At 33.8% G+C, this 21064-nt stretch overlaps 1 pseudogene; it reads left to right on the forward strand.

Moving 5' to 3' along the window:
* Window positions 1-5551: 5551 nt before the first annotated feature.
* LOC128248944 (U6atac minor spliceosomal RNA) lies at window positions 5552-5678 on the forward strand (annotated as a pseudogene).
* Window positions 5679-21064: the final 15386 nt, after the last annotated feature.

Here is a 21064-nt window from a genome sequence, read left to right on the forward strand (position 1 = left end):
CTACCATTGGCAGAAGGTCTGGAATTGTGCAGGAAGCAGCTAGCTGATTATATCAACCCCAGTATTTAACTGGCAGTTCTTTTATTGACCTGAAAGAATGAAAGACAACGTTGACCCGAGAAGCATTTGAGCAAATAATATGATCCAAGTAACATACTGAAAGAAACTGCTAAAATATTGGTTTCAAATGTTGGCACAAGGCCAGAAAATTTTGTGAGAGAATGTAAGTAAATTAGACTGACTCTAGTGCTCAACTGGTACTTGTTTTATCATCTCTGAAAGAATGAAAAGCAAGGTAAACCTCAATGGAAATTAAGCTCAGAAAATAGAGATAGGTGAAATGCCGCTAAGCAATTTGTCTGGTGTGCTAATGATTCTGCCTGCCAGTTCGTTGCCTTAGAAACTGTTAAAATATTGATATTTATATTGAGCTTGGAGGCAAACTCATTTTTTCAGGTTTTTGGTTAGGTTGATACACCTTAGAATTGAATGGCACAACCTTAATAAAAGCTACTTGTTTTTAATTTGTGATATGTCAAAGGTGGACCACCCTTAGTTATTAATTTGGAGTAATTGCTTTAATACTGATTGTGTTTCATGCAGACATATTGTACTCATGATATTACCTTGTTTTGCATTGGGCTCTCAACTTCTGATAGAATTTTGGGGGCAGCATCACAGCAATCAGCTTGTTTTGAGTGTTTAAACCTAGCAGAGCCCATCCCTCTACAAGTATGATCATAGATGATATCTTTAAGAGAGATAGAGAGAGAGACAGACAGACAGACAGAGACAGACAGACAGACAGAGAAGTGAGAGAAAAGGGGACCAGATAAAAAATGAAGAAGAAACAACTCCAATACTGGACTATACTTCATTTATTGACCCGAAACAATGAAAAGTAGCATTGACCCCAGGAGGATTGATCCCAGCAGGACTTGAACTCAGGGCACAGACAGGCCTGAAATGAGTACAATAAAGTGAACCATCTGACATTCTAACAATTCTACTCAACACCTTATTTATGACATTAGAATAAAATAAGCACTACATATTCAATGCTCATAAATCAGCTTGAACTTCAAGATATAATTATTTAGAATCCAACTATGCTTTCTAGTAATTATGCATCAAATGGCTTGTTTTTGCTATATTTGGCTTTTTCATCATTAAATTGTTTTCAAATATTCTAGACCTAAATATTCCACTAAAAATCCATAAAGTTAATTGGAATTTTTGTAAATTAAATCTTCATCTCATTTAATTTAACTAAAATTCAAGATCTTCTGTAAGTTTGAGTAATGACAGGAACATTAGGGGAAAAGAGATCATTGTTGATAAAATATATTGAACTCACATTTTCTCAATGTAAAATTGCTTCACACTTGCTAAACTCCATTTGGATCAATATTAACAGACAAGCTTTCTTATTTGAAAAGATTATAGAAAAAGGTAAAATAGTAAATCTGGTAATCATTACCTTGTTTCTTTGAGTTGTATTAATTACTGATAAGTAATATCACATGAACATGAGCAACTATAATTGTTCTGCACTTAATAAAGTATGGAAGAGAAAATTATTACCTTTTTTTTTTATTAAATTCATTTCAATATTGAAAAATTTTCTAACAATAAAATAAAAACAAATGAAAAATGTTTCGAATTTAGGAAGTTCGTCAAAAGAAATATGATTTGATTAAGAAGTTAAGATATCCATTTTATTTATTAAAATTTCTAAAAGGCCAGTAATTACATATTGAAAATATATCTGCCTAAAATGTGGAGACTCCTAGGCCTGAATGACAGTACTATTGGCATCAATGAAGTAATTAACTTATTGAATTTATTGAAGAAAATCCTTTCTCACACTATTGATATATTTTGCATTCTAAAGTGAAAATAATTCCTCCGATTAGCGTAATTAACAGGCCTGCAATTTGGTAGAAAAATTTCACAAATAAAATGTTGATCATGGATTCAACATGATCAAAAGTGATTTTACTTCCAAATTATAAAAGGGAAAAATGGACTTGTTGACCAAAGAGATAGGAAAGAGAAATAAAACCAAAAAAGAGGCATAAGGAAACATATATGCATTCAATGATCAATTGAAGATTTTCCTTTTTTGCTTTCAACAAATATGTTGAGCTTTCATCAAATTAGTTGATTCTGGCAAAATGATGGATTTGGATCTATCATTTTAAATGTATTATACTAACACAAAATAATATTTCATATCCATAACTGTAACATACATATTAATAATTTTCTTAGATTTTAAATATTAAAAGAAAAAAAAAAGCGATACATTTCCTGAGATTTTAGGAGCTAAATATCTGCATTATTCAATATATGCAGATGTGTGTTTACAGCAAATTTTCTCTTGTTGGCAGGCTGGCAAAACACTTAGAGCATAAAAAAATACCTTGTAGTAATTGTTTTAGCTTATTACATCCTAAAATCAAATCATGCCAAAATTAACTTTGCCTTTCATCCTTCTACTATTGATAAAATAAAATATCAGTCAAGTATTGGGGCTACTATAATCCACTCTCCACTCTCTGTAAGATTTCTGGTCTTGTGCCTATGTTAAAAATCAGTATTTAATCAGTTTGTTTTAAATTCTAACTATTCTTCACTCATTTATTATTGTTCTTACTTTTTTTATGTCCATTGTCTGGAAATCTTTCATTACAAATCTGTGACTTCTTCAGTGACTCTTTGATCACATATGTAGATAGAAGAGTCACTGTAGAAGTCTCAGATGTGTGATGGAAGATTTTCAGATAATTAAAAATTATTTTCTTATAATAATTCTCTGAAGAAGTATTTTGCATTGGTGAGAATCATTCGAAACCGGTAAGATTTTCCAACTGGCAATTAATTCCCATTTAACATGGAATATATTTTGGCACACCAGAAGTCACAAACAGTCCGTAATCAGAACTATAGTTCTGATCCAATAACAAAACTGAGACTATTGGTGAGCTTTGATGCCAGGTTGAAAACTGGAGTAGTCTCTCCAAATCTGTCAGAGGAATTGAAACAAACACTCAAGCTAACAAACCATTTATCAATTTTGTAGAGGTACTATAAAGTGGTTGGCATTAGGAAGGGCATTCAGCTGTAGAAATGTTGCCAAATGGGGCCTGATATAGCTCCTGGCCTTGCCAGCTTCATACCAACATGGAAAATGGACATTAAATGATGATGATGATGACGACGATGACTACGACGACAATGATGATGATGATGATGACGACAACGACTACGACGATGATGATCATGATCATGATGACGATGATGATGATGATGATGATGATGATGATGATGATGATGATGCTGACGATACTGTGAGATATATTATTTATTTACAGCTGGAGAGAATTAGCTATATGTGAATTAGTTCCAGTGACACAATATTAGCTGTTGACTTTTTTGTCAGCTAACCAAAATTTTTTTCCACTTTCTCTGTCTCTTTCCCTTATGAATCACGGGGATTTAATTTGAGAGATTGGGCTCAATTTTAGATATCTAGATAACATTCTAATATTAGTAAAACATGAACAGATAATTATCAATTTTGTAATAATGCTCTTGGGAATTATTTTGCATTAATTGGAATCCTTTACAGACCAGGAACATTACCCATCTGGGGATAAATGCCATTTTAATATCGTATGTATTATTGGGGTTCTATATGAGTCAGTCAGATGTTTAATAGTCATTAATATCATCCCCATTGTGGTCATCATCATCAATTTTAATCAATGTTCGCCTCATGATATTTAATAAGATCGAGAAATACATATATTTAGCATACTACCTTTTGTTCCTTTTATGCTTTTTAATGTATTTTCTTTCTTCATTACAAATTCCTCACTATAACAAAACAGACATTGGAACATATATGGTATTTACATTTATGAAGCAAAGTTCAGTGCATTTATTTTCCTTTTTTTTTTTTTTATCAAAATTCACTGGGTTACTTATGGAACATCATAGACTGCATTAAAAATGTCACTTGATCCATCTTCATGAAGTTTCTCACCAACACATTGCAGCATCTGGCTCATATACTGTTTCCTCTCACTGTCTTTTCTACCATTACTACAGAGGCCACTGATTCTTGGAACTGATTGGTCTTGTGGCACTTACTCTTAGGCAATTCTAACTCATTCACCATTGCTATCCTTGTCAGCCATATTGTCTACCATCTCAGGTTCAGTACTAACCACTAATCTCAGTCCATCCTCCCTAGATCATCGTCTTCACTTCAAGAAATCCATTTCTGCCTATGTTTTTTTTGTAACCATTAACTTGCAATTATTCTTGAAGAATATTAACAGTGTCAGTCATCCCAGTCTTGGAAGATCTGCAATGGTCATTGGAACAACTCTTCCAGACCAATGCAAGTAACAATAATGAAATCAACCAAAATGGTTGTTTTAGAATTGCCTCTTTAAGTGGAATTGCAAACCTAGCAATTCTGTTACTGTTACTGTTACTGTCTCAAATTACTAATTATAATTACAATTGTTGTTGTTGAGATTATTACTGGTAGCAAGAACAGCTAGTGGTGTTCTTGTTACTGTCAGTATCATTTCAATGTCCATTTGTATGTAGTTTTTTACTGCTTCCATGTTGTACCATCAGCTGGATAAGTTTGCCGTACAAGATAACATTTAGAAAAATTACATATCAATCAATATATATTAATCTCTCACAAATATAACTGAGTCAATCTTTAAATGTTTGTATATCCTGCATGAATGTTCTTAGTAGTAGTAGCAGTGGTGGTGGTGGTGGTTTTGGTGGTGGTGGTGGTGGTGGTGGTGGTGGTGATGGTGGTGGTGATGTTGGTATTTGTAGCAGCAGTAACAAAAATAATGGTTTCTGAGGTACAATGTCACATGAAGGAAAAATCAATCCCCAATTTGAACAAAGATCATAAGAAACAACAAAATATCTTAATGCATATAATCCAACCGTCTTCTATTTTTTTTGCTATTCAAATAACATCAAGGATTTCTAAGGTTACATATAGCATAGAAAGGAATAGTCAATAAAAATTATCTGTCCCTGCTCCATGGTACCTTATTTTATCAAACTCATCTTTAACCCTTTAGTATTTAAACTGGCCATATTATGCACAGATAGTCTACCTGCTTCATATTCAAATTGGCCAGATCTGGCCTCTTATACTTCATCATCATCCATTGTTTTAAATCCAAGTTTGTCCCTGTTAACTGGGGTGGCTGGATCTACCTCAATGCCATAGCAACCAAGGTAGGCAGGTCCAGCCTACCTAACCTTTGGGCTGGCTAGTGCCCATTCTCCTTTGCTATCATGAGGTTTTTTTGGAGCTGGATTTTCTATAGGGAGCATGCCCTTGCTTACCCCCAACTTCAATTTCTAGACATGAGTAGTCCCAAGACCATGGCCTCTACCATGATTTTTAAGAAATGTGGTGGAAAACTAGCTCAGGAAGGCAGGGATGCTACTCCCTGAGACCCCTTTCGGAGCCTCCTACCTACCATTACAATTTCATTTTACCATAAAAAGGAGAGATGGTTAGCATTTCCCTTGACAAGTACGGAAGAGATCGAGCAATCTTTCTAACACAGGCACAGGTGCGGCTGTGTGGTAAGAAGCTTGCTTCCCAACCACATGGTTTCGGGTTCAGTCCCACTATAAGGCACCTTGAGCAAGTGTCTTCTACTATAGCCTTGGGCCAACCAAAGCCTTGTGAATGGATCTGGTAGATGGAAACTGAAAGAAGCCCATTGAATGTGTGTGTGTTTGTGTTTGTCCTCCCATCACTGTTTGACAACTGATGCTGTAGTGTTTACATCCCTGTTACTTAGTGGTTCAGCAAAAGAGACCAATAGAATAAGTACTAGGCTTAAGAAAGAAGTCCTGTGGTTGATTTGCTTGACTAAAACCCTTTAAAGTGGTGCTCCAGCATGGCCACAGTCAAAATGACTGAAACAAGTAAAAGAATAAAAGAATAATCACATCATCAAAATCTTGAAGCTACCAGATAATACATGATTAATTCAAAAGAATTTGAATAAGCAAGTAATACATTTGACAGAGAAATCCTAATTCTAAAGGCTTAAAGAATTGTAACTAAATATTACAAAGCATTTTGTCCAACAGCCTAACAATCTTCTAATGCTTTGGTCTCACGCCTCACACAAAACATGTTAGGGTGTACATAAACTAATAAAACTGTGAAGGGGTAAACTTAGCACATGTTTAACACAAAAAATCTTATCAGTATAGAACTAAGACAATCACAAAAATAGCGCAAACTGCTACATGAAAAAGAGTGGGCATCTGAAGATCTCTCCTAACCTTTACTCTATGTAGTTTCTCTTCAAAATGCAAATTTCAAGCTGAATTTGAGAATTAGTCCTTTTCCATGTACCAGTTTTGTTATTTACACCCATCTTTCATCAAATTTACTAATGCCAGTGCCTTTTTCATCATATTCACCCTCAGATTTAATTGGATCTTGAAGAAGTTGATGACAGATTAGCTGGAGGAGAAACAGAGTCAACTTCTTGACCATTTCAAATGCAGCCACCACGCAACCTATTTCATAATAGCCACTAGGCTGAGGGAAAATGCTAACACCTTTCCAAAGAGAAAAGGTGGGACAAGAGTTCAGAATAAATTACTTACTAGCCCTTATCAATGCCCAGAGTTTTTCTGGGAGCATTGTTGTTCATAACCATCACTAAAACGCATTTATAATTTAATCCTTCTACATCTCATTGCCCTACAAGTAGATAACTGAGAATGCTTGACAACATTCTAGATGCCAGATGCTCAATTTTCACCCAGCCCTACAGCTCCAACAAGATACAATTTGCAATAATGTGTACCCTGCAAAAGGAAGCTGCACCTTCTCAACATTTCTGCAAATACTGCTTTGACTCCAGGTACCACAGCTAACAAACAGAGGAATAATCTGGATTCAGCACAGGTGCTAGTGGTTATCTATCAAATGCTTTAGATTAGTCCAATTTTATCAACACTCTAGCAAATCAGATCTAGACTCTATTCTTCCTATGATGTAGGGTGTTGTAGCAGCAGTGTTAGTAGACACTGTTGTCAGTTCCTGCAGTCTACGATCACATCATTCTCTTCAGATTTGGTTATGCTTCAATGTCTGTAATAAATGAGCTTTCTCTCCTATATCATCCATCTGATATCCTCTTAGTTTCCTCTATGAAACAAGTCTTGAGACACGTATATGGTTTTTTGAGGATTATGAGTACTTGGATATCCATAATGATAACTATAAGTCTTCATTGAGAACTGTGACTCTGGTTGTAACTCATGGGTTCTCTTCACTCATATATTGCAGTACAATCCTGTGAGCGAACATATCAGCCGAAAGATCCCTCTGGCTTTTGTTTCAAGGCCACATAGGACTACATTCAGTTTTTAGAAGGAAAAATAAAAAGAAATAACAAAGGTATGTTGCTTTCTTCATTGACCTTTCTTTGGTACATTTCTCATGCAAGGAAGCACTTTATACTATGACAGACCTCATCTGCTTATCTTTTCATTTGCCTTAAATTTGCCCATGTCTACCTCCCAGATCTTTTTGGATTGCAATGCAAAAGAGCTGAGTTGCTGTTAGTAGTAAAGCTACAGTTATTGCTATTTAAATTTGCATTTACAACATTATTATTACTTTGTGCTTCTCAAATTGTGCTTATAACTATGTCTGTTTAATTGCCATTGTTTTCCATTTTTCTTTCTTTTTAAAAGTATTTGTCTCCACAAATTCTGTGGGTGTATTCATTGCTACTAAACTGTGACTAGTACCTCTTCCTACTGCTACAGTGGTGGCCATATTGAAACACTAATAAACAAATCAAATTGTATACAATAACATATCTAAGAATGAACCTTTGTTTTCCACCCCAGGTAATAGGACAAGTATTTAATTATTCTAAGGTTCTTTTGTTACTAAAAAAAGCAAACAGTTTACATCAAGTAATCTTAGCATAAAAAAAAAAAAAAAAATAATAATAATAATAAAATAACCGAAGCTCTGCAAATGCGTAAGTTTGCAGTAAAAAAGAAGAGCAATCATCATCATCATCATCATCATCATTTCTTTTTTCTTTTTTTTAATCAGAAAAAATGAGGAGTTAATATAATTAACATATTAGTGCTAATTAACCATAAAGACATTATTGGTAGCTACAGTTTTTACCTTCTTAATTCTTCAGACATTCTGTGAGACTGAATATTTAAATGACATGTTTTAATATTATGATTGTATTTTTGCTTTTTGTTTTCTATATTACTTTGTAATAAAGCAACCTGTTTATTCTGGGAAGTGTCTGCTTCTTATATTATCTTGAATAATTGTCAGACATTTCTGTTTTAAATTAAGGCGTTTGTCAAAAAAACATGCTGAAATTTCTGTGATAAAAAAAGACAATATTGGAAATTACCAATATGAAGTTTGTGTCATGGTTCTTATTGTTTTTGTTTTCTTTTCTTATTTATTTATTTATTCATTCATTTATTTATTTATTTAGTTATTTATTTACCAAGTTAGAAGCTGGAAGGAAAATACGAGCTGCAAGTAAGAGTATTAGCAAAAAAAGAAGTTGTTTCAGAAGACTGAGGACGTTGTTTATAAAATGATTAAAGGAAGAAAGTAAGATGAAATGATCTTTTTTTTTATACCTGTTGAATAGAACACTATTTTTTTTTTTTAGTTAGATGTAAGCAAATTCATTATCTCAGATACATTTATTGTTAGAATGTTACAGATAAAATGATTACGATTTTTGTAGAAAGGGAAAATGGGGTTTCATTGATGTTTATACGTGAATATTTCACCAAAGAGTGAAGTTGTTTTAGGACTGACATGAATTATAGCAATGAATTATGCTAATGTGATGTTTGTGGGAGTTTGTTAGAGACAATATAGAAAGACGTTTGCTACCAAAGGTTGTTTCAAGTTAGATTTAGTGAATGCTTAACTCCTTTAGTCAACTGATAATTACAGTATAGCAAACAGAAATTAACACTAACCTCCCTATGACTTATTTTATTTCTAAGCATTTGCTTAATAGAAAATAGATGGTCAGTAATTATGACCTTTGTTTCAGTGTTCCTTTACTTAGACTAATGAGATTGATGTGTATGATGTCCATATTCAATGGTTATAGGTTGGTGCCTGCAGGAAAAATTCCCAAGGGCTTCAGTTATAGGAGGTAGGATTGAGGAAAACAATAAGTGCAGGTTCTGTTACAACAGAATAGGAATGATTAACTGAAAAGAAATAGCTGCAAAAATGAGTTTGGACAGAGATGGCATGCAACTTCCAAGTTCAGAAAAGCAGAAGGCTTTAGAGCAATGTTAGAATAAACAGAAGAAACAGTATACCTTATGGTCTTGTGGAAATAAATTATTGGTGATTGTATCTTTGCCAATAAATCTGGTAGCTTTCTCTTAGTTCAAATTGAACATAAACTGCAATTATCTAACCAATCAGGAACTGTACTTTAACACTGCTGAAAGAAGTTCAGTTATTTCCATTGTAGAAAGTTATTGAATTCCCTTTCATGGAAGAAGTTCAAGTCTATTATAGGTTATCTGAGCATGATGTAGATGCCATCTCTCTTTAGTAGATTAAAAGGACGTGAGTGATGGTGTCATCCACAAAGAAATGTAGTTTGGTCAGTTAAAGTGAGAAGGTCTTTATTATAAAGAAGATATTGAGAAACAAGAGGCACAAGCAAACTCTGAAATGCACTCAAATGAAAAGTGTAGAAAGCATCCCATCTCAAGATATGAAAGGCAGGTTTTACCTTTGTTCAAGTAAGTTGTGTTGAAATTTCTGATGCCCAGCACAAATGAAGTCTTTGAGGGTGCAAAGTGCAACAACATTATTTTTGATACAGAGTTAAATCCAATGTCATTGTCATTATTTTTTAGTACCAAGTTGACCCTGATCAAGTAAATATATCACCAAATGCATTCCAACCATGACCATCTTGTCTTTTTTTTTTATATAAAATGCATCCCAAACTGTATTACCCAGTATATATATTTTTAAGACAGTGAAGAGTGATCTGAAGGATATTTAATGTATTTCTAGCTCTTTAAGTGACTCATAAGAGGATCTCTCATTACTATAAATCTCACAAAAAAGTGGGAAAGTCAGGTTGACAGGGGAGATAATTGTTTATGACTGTTTCCATTGCATAAAAAGTGAAGGCAGTCAGTTGGTTTCGAAAGGCAACTCTTCTTAGGAATTAGACACATTGCAAAGATTCTGCAAGAATTTATTTTGATGCTCTGCTAGCATTAAAAACTGAGTAGATTGGAAGTTTTGTCAAGAATCTTATTTATATGTGTATTTATATGCTGTAATGGTCAAAGAAAGAAAAGGTGGGATACTTAGGAAGATGAAATCAAGAAAAAATGTTTAATGAAGTTTATCCATACATCTGGTAGTGGATATCTGTGCATTATATCTGTGGATTGGTTGAGAGTTTTAGAGATAATAGAAAGATGTGGTGGCTACTAAGAAACATAATCAGAACCAGAGTCCAGATTCAATGTTAAGATTGGTCAAAACAACTAGAGAACGCTAGCCTAAGGTTAAACATTTCCATTTGATCAAATATATCTCCTTGCAGCAGTAGAATAAGGTGATCTGTGCAGATGCACAATAAGTCTCCTCTATGGGATTTGAACTCATAATCCAGAAATAATTCTGTATCTTTATCCACTATGCCTATATACTTCTATGAATATAAAAAATAGAGGGAAAAAAATGAGGAGGACATTTTTGCAATACCTTCTAGAATATCTGTAGAAAGTCATGTAGATGAAACTTGGTTGAACTGGAGAGTTTCAATTATCTTGCTTTTGCTTGATTCTTTTATATATTTACTTAAAATTTCTTTTATTTACTACAAGAACAATGCAATATATTTACCTAATAATAATTCTTATTATTGAAATAGACAAATAATATTACAATTTCTTTATTTTGTGCTTTAATATCTTGTTTATGATAGAGAGAAATATTTTCTAAATAATCTTTCTGAAAGCGTAACATAATTTCATGTAATATTTCCTTATTCTCCATAAATATATACATTTTGATGACATGTTATGGTTCTTTCTAGATTTTAAATTTACATTATTTTGAATAAGTTACTAATATAAGCCTCAAAAGTATTCAGTTTTAATGGCAAACTGACCAAAAGTTAAATCAGGTTTTGTACTTTTGAAGTAATTATTCATTGTGATGATTTTTATAAAATTCTTTAGCTTAATATTATTCAGATTCCAAATTGTTTAGACCAAGAATATGTTAAATATTCTAACTCAAGTGTATTGTAAAATGTTATCATAAAACCAGTGTCAAAATGGGAAAAATATAGTATGCTGGTATTGTTATTAAAACAATAAAATGTATCTTTGACTATCATAGTCATCACCATTATTTTCATATCTGTTTTGTAATACTGGTATGGACCAGATAGATTTGTAGAATGGCATTACTTTATTTCTTTTGATATTTGTCTTATCTGTGAGCTTCATTGTTTTCAAGTCTTACTTGGGCTACTTCATTGTGAGATGACATGTGATCAAGATGTATGTAAAGATGCTATACCAGAATATAATGCATCAATATTAAAAAATGGTATAGTCATTGTCAGAATGTCTTTGATCATAGGCTGGCATGATCAGGGCTAAGCTAGACAACAAAACAAGATATAAATCTACATCCATTTCTAAGCAGTTAATTAGATTACCAACTGTTGTAGGGCAGTAAATTTGGTATTGATGATATCGATCTAGATTGGTGGCTTTACACTTTCTTTCTTAGATAATCTATTTGTGGCTGAGTCAGATATATCACTTTTAAGTAATTAGAGTTATCCATTAGGGGATTAGTCATTAATTATAAATATTAATTTTAAAAATAATTAGAACAATCCATCAGGCCAATTGTCTTTGAAATAAAATTATTGAAATTTAATGCCTTTTCTGACCACTCTATAAGAAGGAGATGAAATGGGCACATGAATTAGCAGAAATAGTAATGTCAGATCAAATGTCTTGTAATGTTTAGTTATAGCCCTTTACAAGGGTGGGCTGATGGATGACATGGCTATAAATCAAATAGCCAATGCTATCAGCGTATCACAAAAGAGTTGAGAATGTTCCACACAATGAACTTGGTATGACAAATGTTTCTGCTCAGTGGGTGCCATATCTGAAACCTGATCAAAAGCACACCAGGCTGATCACATCACAGGAAAATCTGACATTGTTTGAGGCAGGTCCAACTGGTATCCTTCAACATTTCCTAACCCAGGATGAGTGTTAGCCTTATCACTTTGAATCAGAGACAAAGAGACAATCCATACTGTAGAAACATCCCTTTTCACTTCTCCAAAGAAGTCCAAGGTTGTTTCATCTGCAGGGAAGGTGATGGCCTCAGTTTTTTGGTATGTAAAAGACAGTGTGTTTATTGAATAACTTCAAAAGGGCCACACTGTTAATGGAGAGTACTATGCCAGTTTGCTAAGGCAATTACAATAGGCTATCAGGAGCAAACACCCAGGATGCCTGGCGAAAAGGGTTTTGTTTCATCAGGACAATGCTCAAGAACATAGGTTCTTGGTTTCAATTGCTGCTGTACATGATTGTGGCTTTGAACTGGTTGATCACTTTACCTATTCTCCTGATTTAGCCCCATCTAACATTCATCTGTTCCCCAACATGAAAAATCACTTGACTGGGAATATCTGTTGTTGATAAATATTTTGAACAATAAGATAGAAGGCTTCTTCATCAATGAGATCAAAGCACTACAACACTGATGGAAGAAGTGTGTGGACTGCAAAGGAGACTATGTTGAAAAATAAACCTTATTTGGTCACATTCCATGAAAGTACCTAGCTCAGCCTATGAACCTTTCAGCCCACCTTCATATACTCTATGTTCAAATTACACCAGATTTAACTTCGCCTTCCATCCTTCCAGAATTTATTAAACAAATATACCAAGTAGGTGTTGGGGTTAATATCATTGATAACTATCTCTCCCAAAAATATATGATTGTGTGCCAGAGTAGAAATCAATTTTACAGTGTTGTTGCTTTGTAATAAATTTATTCCTCCGTTATAGTACTTCAGTTAGGTGAACAAAGCTATTTGAGAAATGAGCCTTGAACATAGGTCAAATATACTGATAATGACAATCCAGACTACTTGCTTGGCTGTCACAAATCATATTGACACAGGAACACCATTTATTCTACCACCTATGAATACAGTTTCACACTAAAACTTTTGATGACTCAGTGTTAAAATCAAGAAGAGATTTGTCTTTCATATTTCTCTAATTAACTGAATCTTTTAGAAACAAATATATATATATATATAAATTTGAACTACATATGTGTGTGTGTGTATAGTTCAAATTTACAGAAAACAAAAAATGAAGACAGGTGAGGGAACATCAAGCAAGTGTTTGACACTCAGGAAAAATGAAAAAGTCTGACATTTCAAGCCTATGCTCCTCAAATGAAAGGGATGAGAAGAAAATAATGGAGAGACAACAAAAAAAGCAACAAAAAACAGAGATACAAAGAGTGAAAATATGGATCAAAGCTTCAACATGATGAAATGATCATATATATATATATATATGTATAAATATATATGTAGATTAACAAGGCTAAGAATAGTTTCATGTGAAGAGGAATCTCTGAACAGTTATCAAGTCTGCCACATGGGAACGTTGGTACTCGTCGCCAAAATAGAGATGAGTACCAACATTCCCAAGTGGCAGGCTTGATAGTTGTCAAGAGATTTCTCTTTACATGAAACCATTGGTAGCCTTGTTCACCTACAAATAAAGAACATTTATCAACCAATGCAGTGTTGAGCATTCTTTCTCACTGTTCAGTAATAATGTGTGTGTGTGCATTTGTATATGCATGCACACACATGCACACACACACACACACATGGCAAGACTTTTAAGCCAGCAGACTATTAATTTTTAATCAAGGCATTCCAGATGTGACCATCCTCTCTTTTTTGTATACTACACTAACAATATCTTTTGTGTAGTATACAAAAACATTTGTGTTTGTACAATTTACGATTGTTACACAATATAATAAACTGATATATTTTGATTTGGGGGGAAAATGCACTTCCATTGTAAGTGTACAAGTTGCAAAGGTAAACAAAGTTCTGTATTTGCTACTGTTGTTGATGGAGAACATAAAGAATATGTAAAAAGTCAATTGTAAAAATAATTCTTAAACTTGTCTATGGCTTCACTTTCTACATCAAGAATGCAGCTTTTACATTCAATAACATTAACAGTTAATCTCTTCCAAGAATACAAACATGATGATTAGTAATACTAGTTAAGTATCACTTCAACTAAGCCAAGTTCTTCTGTGATATCATTCTTAAGAATTCTTCAGTTGCTTTCAATTTTCTTAATGCTCTAATTTATTCCTAGCAGTTTTAATCTTATGTGGTCATTGATTTGTTTTACCAAATTTGTATAAGTTACTCTTTATTCAAATTCCTTTATTATTAACTAATGATGTTGTAATATGAAGTTTCGTACATTCAGAATGTATGCTTGTATGATTTTAGGCTATGATATCAAAGCACCCGTGTTGGTGCCACATATGAAGCTCTGGTGCTTGTACCACATAAAAAGCACCCGGTATGCTCTGTAAAGTGGTTGATGTTGGGAAGGGCATCCAGCCATAGAAATCATGTCAAAACAGACAAGTGGAGTTTGGTGCAGCTCTCTGGCCTTACCAGCTTGTCAAACTGTCCAACCCATGCCAGCATGGAAAACAGACATTAAATGAAGATGATGATGATGACGACGACGACGGTGGTGATGATGATGATGATGATGATTATTATCATCATTATTATTATTATTATTATTATTATTATTATTATTAATAAAGTTTATTATTTCAAACAGTTAGGCCTCTTAAAAAATCAAACCACACTAAAAAGATAATTATAACACTTCTTTCTTTTTTTGCTGGTTTCCATCACTGGACAGTGACCATGCTTCAGCACTGACTTCAAGGATTTCAAGCAGTTATTAAATACTTTGTTTAATTATTACTGCATTATTTTTCAAAATATATATGTATATATGTGTATGTATATATACATGTTTAAGTGTGTGTGTGTGTGTATGAATATGTATATGCATGTGTGTGTGTATAAGTGTGTGTTGAAAATGCACTTGATTCTCAAAACGTGTAGTTTTTAAATTTTGTAATATTTTTGCTTTGACTTCCTGGTGATGCCATTTGTTTGTCAAATGTTTTCATTCCTTGTTGAGCTCTGCAAAGGATCAGGTTCTGATTGGTTGTAAGTTAAGTGATATCATTTGTTTAATATTTTTGTTTTGGCAAAGTTCAGTGTTCTGGCTGGTTGACATTCTGGTGAGGACTTGATAACCTGTTTTTGCCTGATGTTCATTTGGCGTTCTAGTTGGTTGGTTCCCTTAAGAATCCACTGGTTTGACCAGCTTGATGTGTATTTGTTTTTTTTCTGAGAGTCTGATTTTGACCAGAGAAAAAGGTCATTGATTTAGACCAGAGTGACGTCCACAACTGGTATTTGAGAAAGTGTAAGGTGTTATTGTACAGTAGTTTGGAGTTACGGTTTCAAATCCCTAAGGAAGCCTGTTACTTAAACTTTTCAATTTATATTTGTTGTCACTGATCAATTTTTATGAATAAATTGGGATTTCGCTTTCTGGTGTGTTATGATAGGATATTTAGTTGTGGTTGATATTTTTTAATAAACATATTTTAAAAATTTAATTGGAATTGGATTGAAGTGTTTCTGGTGCATTGATAGAGAATGAAAATCTGGTATTTTGGATTTTTGTTTGTGGGGCATTGATGCAGGTGCTTACGAACAGGTATGTTCCTGGTCATGGGACTCCAAATCTGTTGCCTGTGTATTATCAATTTGTTCCTCAAGGTCAAACTCATTTGACCTTTGTACTCCCCACCACATCCACCACATTTGAGAATATAAATAAAGTTCTTTGATGCATAGAGAAATTATTTTTTTATGGTGATATTTGACCTGACTTGAACTCGTATGTTGAATCTTTCATAAGATTGATGCAGAAAGGGCAGTTGCATTTTTTGACTAGTGGGTTGTAATTTTGGTGGGTAATTTGGCACTGGTAATTAACCTTTTTTAGAGATTTGGGTTGTCTTTTACTTATAATAATTTTATGTGCTTTAAGTGCTTTTTTCATTAGCAGGTCATTCAGCAGGAAGGTTATATTCTGATGGATGATGTTGTATGCTTCCATGTCTTTTAGATTGTGTGTTGATAAGTAAGGCAAAATTCTAAGTGAGTCAGTGGGTTTTCTTGTTTTTTTGTAATTCTTGGATGTCTGTCGCTTTTGCACATTCTATTCCATTTTTGATTAAACTAATTGGCTATTTTCTAAGTTCTTGGAGTCATATATCCTGGATTTCAGGTTTGGATACAATTGTGCAAATCCTTCTTGCCAAATTAAAACGTATATTGATTTTAGTAAATAGGATGGCAAGAAGAGAATGGAAGATATTGTTTTGAGCCTGTTGGTTTAAAGTAGATGTCAGTTTCAATGTTAGTATCTCTTTTTATGATTAAAATATCTAGAAAGAGTAGCTGTTTGTGACTGTATTCCATTGTAAATTAAATACTGTGGTTAATGCTGCTAATTAAGTGTTTAAATTCTAAGAGTTGCTCAAGGTTATGTGACCACAGAATGAAACAGTTGTCCAGCTGACGTTTCCAACTGGCAAGTAAGTATTTTTGGAAGTAGTCACCAAATTTCAGTCGGGTGTGTTCATATGCAGAGTGTGGTGAATAAAATGTTGTCTAAATTACACAAAAATGAAAATAACACTGACATCTCATTGTAACGGATATATTTACCAAACTTACATAAACATATCTTGAAATACTAAAGTAAATTTATTCAATAAAATCTTCATTAGCTTCAACCACAGCCTCCAAACAACTTTAGAATCTCCTGTGACTCTTTTGGATGGTCTCCTTGTTTAAGTTGGTTAATGCTGCCATAATCCTTGCCTTCAGTTCATCTTTGGTGCTACAATTAGTTTTGTTGGACTCTCACTCAACTATACTCCACATATAATAATCACGGGGTTGCAGTCTGGGGAGTTAGGTGACCAGATGTTAGGTGTGATGTGGTCGCAGAAATTGTCTGACAGCTATGACTGGGTTCTCTTGACTGTGTGGCATAGTGCAGACATAGGGACTTCCAGCAGCCACTCTTTTGACCCAGGGCAGCATTACCTCCTCCAGGCACTTGATGTAGTCCTCCATGAACGGAAGCATAATGTCGCCATTACTAGTGATGATTCCAAACACCATGATATTGACTGGATGTTTGATTTCTATCACTCTCAGTACATGTTTTGGGAACATGGCAAGCCAACGGTTGTTCTGTGTGTTCACCATCTGGCCCTGGCAGAAATTTTTCATGTCTGAGAAAAACCAAAGCATTTTCAGTTGAAGAAGATGCTTGAATTTGTAGAAAAGCTTCATAGTGTGGTCTTTCCTTTTGTCCTTGATGGCTTGGGATAAAAATTGGCCCTTTCTCATCTTGTATGAGGAATACCGAATGTCTTCATGCACTACCTGTCTGATAAGAAACTCAGACACTCCCATGTTCCTGGCGATGGACCTGATTGACTTGAAGGGATCATTGTTAATCATGTCCTGGATCTCACCAACAAATTCAGGAGTTCTTTTCTTATCAGAATGATCAGAGTGAGTTTTCCAAGCTACCATACCTCTGTAATCACCATTAGACTCATCTATCTCTTTCTGAATCCTCTGAACTGTCCACAGATTTACACCTAAACACTCTGAAATATTCATATTGGAGCTTCCAGGGTGAATGCCAAGCAGTACAGCATGTTGCTTCCAAATTTCTGGCAGTGCGAATTACATCATGGTGCTGTTTTTCTCACAGAGTGCCCAACTGACCCTACTATACTGTGTAGTTGACAAAATCAAAAGCAAACAATGTGCATGTGCGAAATTAAAGGTATACGATGGCAGCAATTTACCCATCGCACCCTGTATTTTGACTTCTAAAAATGTCATGATGAGGTTAGCAAAAGTTGGGGCTATCCTCGTTCTCATCACAGTCAGAATTTTGTCTGTAGATATTTTCGTTGAAATTAAAAATAAAGTTATTTTATAGGATGAATTTTAGTCCCTCAATGATAAATCTTTTCCCAATTCAGTCAGGAATGTCATTTGGGAATTTTTCCAGTTGGAATTGTAACAGGATTCAGAGCATATTTGTGTGTATATATAAAAAAAATTTTTGTTTCCTAGTTTCAGCTTGAGAGCTGTTGCCATTCTGGGGCCCCGCCATTTACTTTGCTATACTCTCATTAAACCTCCTCTGATGTTTCTGCCCTCATTCCATGAATCTGCTGATATGTACAGTCAAAGAGATAAGCCCACAATTTTTAGCATCTGCTCTACTTCCTCATTTATTAATAGGACATATCACTCCCTCCTCCAATTTGCCTGGAAGCTTACCACTTGCAAGGAAGCTCTGAAAAAAGAAATTGGAACAGTTTTGCAAAGGTTCAGTTGTATGATTTGAGAAGGATTTCTGGAAATCTATCAGTGCCAGACAGTCAACAAATTGTCTGGCACTGCTGGGTGTATAGCTTTTGAGGCAGTTTAGGAAAAGATTCCATCACAGAAAGCTAGAGAGTCTGCAACAGGATAATACACCACTCAACAATTCCATCCTAGTAACCAACTACTAGACAGAGATGAGCATCAAAACTATCCCTCATCCTCCTTACAATCCAGACCATGCTTCCTGTGACTTTTGGTTGTTCCTCAAGCTGAAGGAGAAGATGACGGAGGCTGTGACAAGGAACCTGGACATCTTCACTTTGGAGGACTTCCATGGGATTTTCAACAAGTTGCTGGAGTGCTGCAACTAGTGAATTGATGTCAGAGTTGAAGGAGTTTAGAATTTTGTACTCCTTTGGAATTAATAACTATCTCTCCCTGGAAAAGTCTCAAAACTTCTGGAATGCACCTTGTAATTATTGCAGGAAAAGATGCTTTTCCAAAGGAATCTAAATCAAACTTGGATTTCAAATTGAGAAGGTTTCCTTTGTCTGACTCTATAAATTTATTTTATGTAGTTTTCCACTGCAAATTCTCTGACACGTCTCTCAGCCAGAAGAGCCACAGGCTGTGCACATATTTCATCTCAAAATATTACTACAAATTTTAATCAAAATAAATTTACTCTGATAAAAAAAGATAAACTTATTAAAATCTCTCTAAAATTGATAACTTTTTAACTAAATAAGTTACACTCCAATGAAAACTATCTGACAAATTTTGCAATTTAGACCAAAAAGGAATAAAAGAATAATTCATATAATTCCACCAATTTAAATTCTGTTTTATACAAATACCAATAAACTTTGAGGAAGTATTTCAACATATATATTACTGAACTTCTGAATTTTTATATTTCTGTCATATCTTTTACTTAATATATATATATATATCGTTAAACGATGATGATGATGATGATGATGATGATATATATATATATATATATATATATAGAGAGAGAGAGAGAGAGAGAGAGAGAGAAAGAGAGATAATTGTATGTTGATGATGATGATCATCACTATCATCATTTATATTAAGTTACTATTTTTTTGTATGTGTGAACTGTATTTCTATTTCATTAACATAAGATGAAAGTCAATGTAAATCAGACTTTAATTCACTAAAATTTTTACCAGCAGACTGGTAGAGATAGTAGTTTACAATAATATTTATAGTAATAGAAACAGTTACTTAGTTGAAGCATGTGATGGAGATTCAATCATTGTTGTTATTAAAATACAGCATATCTACATAAAATTATTACATTCATCTCTAGAACTACATACATACAATTCTATCAGAACAATTACTTGAAATTTCTGTTTTTAGTATAATCATATAATATGAAATATTCAGCTGTGTCCATATCTTTCAATAGGTCTTTTAATGCTTGTAGAACCAAGTATCATAGTTTCTAGATAGTTCGTAAATTTCCAGTTTACTCTCGTTGCAGCGCAAGTGTTTTATCAATAGTCAGGTTAGACAATCAAGGCAATTTTTATCATACCTTGCTTCAGCCTTACCAGGGATATCTCTTGATGGAGATTAAGTCCTTAACTATTATTGTATATTCTCAGTTAAGGGTAAAGTGGTCCTGAACATACTGGGAATTTGATCCTTGAACTAAAAGCTTGTCCTATGGATGTACCTTTTCAGCATAACATTTCCAGATGAAGGAAGTCAGGTTGTTGCGTTTAATTCAACAACAATATTTTGAAAAGGCTGAAAAGCATTTGGACATTTAAATTGTGCTGAGTTTGTATATGTACACAATGAAAATTGTACCAAATTCAAGGTATTAGGTAGAATAGATTACTATATGTGGATAGGTAGATTTTTAAAGTCTAGAGCTAATGTTTATGGTTTAACTGATGATACCAAGATATTGCCCACATGACCCATTTCCAGGAGGGTGGTACAGGCTTAAATGACTAGAGGGAATACTCTCATCATGCAAGAGAGACCTCAGTTTAGAAGACTTGAAAATGGTTTCTTGATCTATATGGATATAAACAGGTAAACTGCAAATTAAAACAATGTAGACAAACAAGAAATGACAGCTGATAAAGAAACGTGTGGCAGAAAACTAGAACATTCACCAACAGCTATTGATTCATTGATGGTTCAAAAATTTGGATCCAATCAGATTTGACTTTATTTGTCAGTTCTCCTAAGTCAATTAAATAAACATCTGTAATATACTGTGTTTGATTCTATTAATTTTCTAATTTTGCAGAGGTGACTTGGTGCCTAATCAAAAAAACGATTTTTGACAGTAACAGTTAACAAATCCGTAA

The sequence above is a fragment of the Octopus bimaculoides genome, chromosome 10, assembly GCF_046866305.1.
Source record: "Octopus bimaculoides isolate indiv1 chromosome 10, ASM4686630v1, whole genome shotgun sequence".
In the NCBI taxonomy this organism is placed as follows: Eukaryota; Metazoa; Mollusca; class Cephalopoda; order Octopoda; family Octopodidae; genus Octopus; species Octopus bimaculoides.